Genomic DNA, 6,964 nt, shown 5'->3' on the forward strand with positions numbered 1-6,964 from the left:
TATATTTAAATCCTTTTTTCCTGCATGACCTATCGTGATCGAAGGCCATTTTGATCATCCGGGATAATGCGTCTTGATTTCGAACGAATCTTTCTTTTTTCACACATTAATTAATTCGTATCAATCTTCGATATATTCTTACGAAAAAGTACAATTTATAGATTAACTAGAAAATTAGAAAATATTGTTATTTCAAAAGAACAATTAAGATAAAATAATAACGACTAAAAAAAGCCGAACCTTATATAAACAACTAGTTTCAAAAATTACGAGATTATATATGTTTAGAGGTCATAATTGACCATATTAATTATTTCAATTAATTATTCTTTTTATCAGAGGTTATAATTGAGATGAAAACGTTAGCGTCACGGGCGTGATTATGAACCCACAATATGACACATTGGACATTTGAAAAATGGCAAAAAGAGGAAAAAATCGGATGTAGGTTGAGAAGAGGAGTTTGTGTCCGAGCGGATCCATGTCACAATAAAACTATACACTAGTATAAATATATAGTGGTTAGAGCAGCGGCGTATTCAGCCGAAGGTCGTGGGTTCGATTCCCGCTCCAGACGCTAACCTTTTCATCCCAATCAAGACCTTAGATAGAAAGAATAATAAATAATAATATGAAACTGAATATATACAACGTCATAGAAAACGGTAATTTAAACACTCACCTCATCTCACTCATAGCTCACACACCTCACTCGCTTACCTCAATCACTCACCTCACAATAACTAACCGTTAGGAAGAGACGTGGGTATACGGATCATCCAGGAACTGATCTAAGAAATAGGTAAACATTTTATATCTGTCTTTTCTCGTCAGAGGAAAAGGTTTCCTACTAATTGTGAGGGATATATACACATTAATTTCATGATGAAGCAGCTATTGTAATGGTTTTTTAAAATTAAAAAAATGGCAAAAAGGAGGGATAATTCAAAAGGTGCGGGTGAAATGGGAAGTTGGTGTCCGAGTGGATAGAGCTAGCTAGCTCAAGTGGTAGAGCAGCGGCATATCAAGCCGAAGATCGTGGGTTCGAATCCTGCTCGTGCCATTGACTTTTTTATCTCAACTAAAACCTTAATTAATTGTAATAAATAAAAAGTAATGTACATTAAAAGATGAGTACACTTTCTAAAATTGTTATGGAAGCCGTTCAGATTTTTCGTACATTATTTCATTCAGTAGCGGATAGCCATCAGAAACATCAGAAAGGGGTACATTCGATTTGGATGAAAAGCAGTAAATTGGCCAAAATTCGAATGTTTCATGAATCGGACTGGGGTTGGTCTAACGTGACGGAGAATTCGATCACCAACAAACGAGGTTTGTAACGGAGAATTTTTTTATAGGGTGTTCAAGTTATGAATTTTCGATAGAAATGTCAGAAATGGTGAATTTTGTGTACCCCTTCACCTCATCCGAGGAAGAACGTCGAAAAATCTCCAAAAATGAAATTTTCGGCCGATCAGGTTGGTTTTAATCTCATTCGACGCAAAAATTAATGCTCTATAGATGCTGCTTCGAGCTGTTTTACGGTCAGGCTAACGGTTTACTAACAATTTCACGAATAAAGTAAAAAACGTGGTTTTTTGCTTGTAGCTCGAAACTAAGGGGTTTGTGGACACAGGTACATAGAACCTTTTTTACTCAGCGTTTAATTTCCTATAAGATCTGGAAGTGTGGCTGATTCGGTTGGGGCCACCCTGTATACAGATATACATCTAATACAGGGTGTGGCAAAAAACATCTGTTCGGCTACTTGCGTTACAACCTTTTCCCGTATATTCTACCTTAAAAATGATACCAAAAGTCCTAATTACCTATGGTCCGAATCTCAACAGTTTCGGAGTTCTTCCACTTTTTTTCTGATTTTTTACGATTTCACGACCTTGCTTCAAATAAACAATGATAACTCCAAAACTAAAAGGTTTTGGACAAATTCGTTGATACTATTGGAAACTACGTTAAATAACGATTAATAGAAAATGAATTGTTGTTTCAAAGTTGAAAAACTTACTATGGTGATTCTAAACTACTATTTCAAAACCTACAGACCAGCAAATTTCCGAAAACGTACTCCTTGTAATATCCATTTTAGTGGTGTAATTGCTTTTTTAATTACAATAATGTTCTTTTGTTAATTTGGGTTCGAAACCAAAATAGTACAAGTGTTTAATTATTTAACTAGACGAATGCAACTTGGATTAAAGAATAACTGTATTATTATTTTCCGGAATAAATTATTTTTAAGATACAAAACGGTTTTAGTTTTCTATGTGATATCTTGTTAACACTATTGTTACTGTGTGGTGTTCAAAAAAGAACAAACATAAAAATCACCACGAGTATTAAAGACATTAAGACATTACTAACAAAATTACATCAATTAAGGCTCAGGGGCACTCTCAACACGACTCACAAGAATGACACATCTACGCTAAAACAAACACTTCGAGCCCTGAAGATGATCTCAATGAAGATCGAAACGTTGGCACTACAGAAAAAAAATGTTTTTCTAAAGCCTACTTCACACAGACGGCATCTCACGATCTCCAAATAATCCAATATGGCTACTTTTTCTGATGAAGAATACGCTGATATATGTCTTATGTACGGGTTTTGCGGGTTTGATGGGACGGCAGCGCGTCGGAAATACATTGGGGAGGGTGAAGAGCATTTCCAATCAAAATTAAAAAACGTTTAATAAATTCATTCAAAATTTCCATAAGTCTTTTGTTTTTTATTATTATTAATCTTTCCACCTTACTAATCCTTCAACCACGGTTTTTTATATTCCTTCATCAATTCTTTCATATTTGAAAGAAGTAATTAAAAAAGTAATTGCACCAGTAAAAAAGATATTAAATTGACTAAATTTTCTGGAATTTCCTCGTCTCTAAGTTTGGAAATAGTAGTTTAGAATCATCATAGTAAGTTTTTTAACTAAAAAATTATTTTTTTCAAATTCACTAATTTTGTGGTCCGCTTGACCAATTAAATCATTACAATTAATTAAGGTTTTCAGTTGAGATGAAAAAAAGTTGAAAAATGGCAAAAAGGAGGAAAAACTCATAAGGTGGGGTTGAGATAGGAAGTTGATGTCCGAGTGGATCGAGGTCACGATAGCTCAAGTGGTAGAACAGCGGCGTATCTAGCCGAAGATCCTGGGTTCGAATCCCGCTCGTGCCATTAACTTTTTTTCATCTCAACTGAAAACCTTAATTAATTGTAAGTTTTCTCTACTAAAACCCTTATTTCACGAAGGTTTACAAGGTTATTATTGATCACATATCTTTGGAAATTTAACGTAGTTTTCAATGGTATAAATGGATTTGTCAAAAACCTTTTAATTTTGGAGTTATCATTGTTTATTTCATGCAAGGTCGTGAAATCTTTAAAAATCAGACAAAGTGAAATAACTCCTAAACTGTTGAAATTCGGATCATAGTTAATCAGGACTTCTTGGGTTCTTTTTGAATGTAGAATCTACTGGAAAAGTTTGTAATACGAGTAGCCGAACACCTGTGTCTATATATAAATTAATTTTTGTATATGTATTTATTTAATTAATTACTAGCTGTTCCTATGCACAATGGAAACCGTTAATTATAGCTCGACCTAATTGGGCACAAATACAATTCTAATTCGTACAAAGCATCAATTTAATATCAAACAATAATTGTATCAATTAGGCTAATTGAGATGGATGTGGAATGGTCGATAAGTCGAAAACCATAAATATGTCGGTTTTCAGTTTTTCTGAGCCGTTGGGTTCATGTTTGTTTTATTACGGCCACCCGGTTCTCGAATTTTTTTTGTTCCTCGGGCCCTTCCTCAACACGATTGCGCTTTTCGACTCGTAACTCATACAAAGTGTGATATGCAGGCAGAAGGGATCTTGAATCCTTAGGGCTTAGGGGAAAAAACTGTGAAAACAAGAGGTAAACAGTTTCTGAGTGATTTAAAACACTTCTGCCTCCAACAGATAAACAATTTGTGCACGGGGATCAATTTTCTCAAGTGTTGGTTTTTTTTTTTTTTTATAATGCACTGATTGAGTGGGTAGAGCCTAAGCTGATCGTCCAGATACTTTTGGGAAGTACTTAAACATTATTATTCTTTTTCAATTTGTTAACTATTCTGGGAATCACCATTTTACTTAGTTACAATCGTATATGGTACGATAAAAAGTAAAACCGACGATATGTGAATTTATGTACAAGGAATACAAGGACAGCAATCAAATGGTCAAAAATCTTTCCAACTAATATCAAGAGAAGAAAAAATAACTTCTCCTGCGGAATGGCACCCCCCACAATATCAGAAGAGGTGAAAAAATGATAGCCAGTGCGTCTGAGACAAGAGGAACTAGGAAGAGAGATAAAGAACGGCCGGCTGTTGAAGACAGGCAGCCCTGGCGAAATATATCTCCAGTCTGAGAAATATTTCTCTCCGCCTGAGACTTAGCGTGACTTGACTCGGAATGTCTTCGGCTCATTGTCTTTTTTTAATAACTATTAACGTCACGTCTTCCGAACGTCCGGAATGATCAAACGTCCGATTAATTGAAATTTTATTATTTGAAGAGGTGAAAATATGACCATACAAGGAATGGAAAAACTACAAAAACAAATCTAAATAACAATTTTTCTACATCTGATTCCATGTGGTTTTTGTTATTTGTCGAAGAATGGGATAAATTAAATTTATTAACACTATCGGCTCGATGAGCACCACTTGACGATCGGTATTGCAAGCCCAAAAACCCGGTAGTTCGAGGCGCTGGCTTACTCTTTATTTTTGTTTGGTAGTGATGGGTGGGTTTTTATGAATTCCGTGCATTTTCTATACTTAGGTCTATTTGAGTGCCTGCTTTCGATTTGTGATCAGCCGAGAACACACCCGACGCAACGCTATGCGACGCTACCCGACGCCTTGCTACATTTTGGTAGAGTGTGCACATCTATGCGAAGTCAAGCGCACGTCCCGTACAGTCACACAGCGTGTATCACAAATCACTGTCAAAATCATAACGCCTCTTTTGTTCCTAATGCACTATTTTGAGCAAAACCATGTAATAAATTGATTGTTAAATTTTATGAGCCCAAACATGTAATAAATTGTTAGTTAAATTTCATTGTTTTAAATAAAGTTATTCCGGTGTTTTGAAAAATTTTCTGCCTAACCATCGTTATTAAATAATTTTTATAAAAACTCGTGAATTTTTGATCTCATTTAATTTGATTTATATTAAAATAATAATGTTGTAATTAATATAACGACAAAATAATATATACTTAGTTTGAAATAACTACAAAAAATATGAGTGTCCTGTTCTGAAGGTACTCGACGAAAGTGGTGTAATTGTATGAGCAAAACCATGAAATAAATTGTTAGTTAATTTTATATTCAAAACCGTGTACTAAATTGTTACCTAAATTCATTATATCATAAAATGGTATTCCGATGTTTTGATCAATTTTCTACCAAACCATTAAAATTAATTTTTTTTAATAAAAACTATTGAATTTTTGATCTCGGGGCATCGCAGAGCGTAGAGTAGGGTAGCGTAGCATAGCAGCGGGCAAATGTGCACGGGGGTAATACAATCTTATGGAAAATTGGACTTTGGATTTGCGTCGGGTGTGCTCCCGCCTTCAGTAGTACGGCTATAAAAACTAATGAAATTTTGATTTGGTCGGTTAATTTGGTTTATATTAAAATAAGTTTATAAAAATTAATATAACGACAATAATACATGTAGTTTGTATAAAAATTTAAGTGTCCGGTTTTTTGTCTTCGACTGTACTCGATGCGACCCGACGAAAATCTGGAGAGTGGGGATCGCAGAGCGTAGAGTAGGGTAGCATAGCATAGCATAGGGCAGATTTGCAAGGGGGTAATACAATCTTATGGAAAACTGGACTTTGGATTTGCGTTGGATAGCATCGGGTAGCGACGCATGGCATTACATCGGGTAAGCGTGTGTTCCTGGCTTATTCGTTTTCGGATCCATTCACCACCGGCTTCATTTTAGTGCGGAGTTCGACAAGTGATCCTCACTTCAGAGATTGTTAAAAATAAGGTAAATTTGATAAACAAATAAAGCTAAATTTTCTCTTAATACTGCTTTCTTCATTATACCAACTTAAATCAAAGCCCAAATAACTTTAAAAATTAGTTCGAAATAATTTAAAAATCGTCTTTTGCTGTTTCTATTGTCTATTTTATTCCAAATTGTGTTCTGTTTTTTAAAATTAATCATTGGAAACGTGTTGGTGTGGGTTCCCGGCCACATAGGGATAGCCGGAAATGAAGAAGCAGACAGGGCGGCCAAAGAAGCAGCCAGAGGATCTCACGACTCTTCCCAACCTATACGCCAAGCGGATCTCAAGTTATTAATTTCAAATACGATAAAAGAAGAATGGAAAAACCGCTGGGCTCGGAAAAATAGAAATAACCCTGCCAAATTGTGCCAGGTTAAGAAAGACGTCGGTCCCTGGTCCACGGAAAATGGGTCAAAAATGGAAAAGGTCATACTGACAAGACTACACATAGGCCATACAAGAATTACGGACGGGCACCTTCTAGCAGGAAAGCGACCGCATAGGTGCCCATTATGCAAAGATATAGTAACAGTCGAGCACCTTTTCATTTTTAGAAGGCTCGACGTATATTGGCAATAATTTGGAATATCATCGGACCTGTGCGTAGTCTTGGGGCACAACAGCGGGCACAAATCTCTGTACCGGTACGTCAGGGCTATAGGGACTTTCAAATGTATATAGTTTATGTGTGTTTGTTCTGTGCTCGTATTGTGTGTGAAGTGTTTATGTTAATATATTAGGATGAACGTAATTTACTAGCGTGAAAGGAAGGGGTTATTTACCCCGCCCCGAGGAATATCGAGTACTCTGGGGTGGTGAATGTGACCAGACTTCTATGTTTGTAT

The sequence above is a fragment of the Cimex lectularius genome, unplaced genomic scaffold (genome assembly GCF_000648675.2).
Source record: "Cimex lectularius strain Harlan isolate CLEC.00 unplaced genomic scaffold, Clec_2.1 scaffold180, whole genome shotgun sequence".
NCBI classification, from domain to species: Eukaryota; Metazoa; Arthropoda; class Insecta; order Hemiptera; family Cimicidae; genus Cimex; species Cimex lectularius.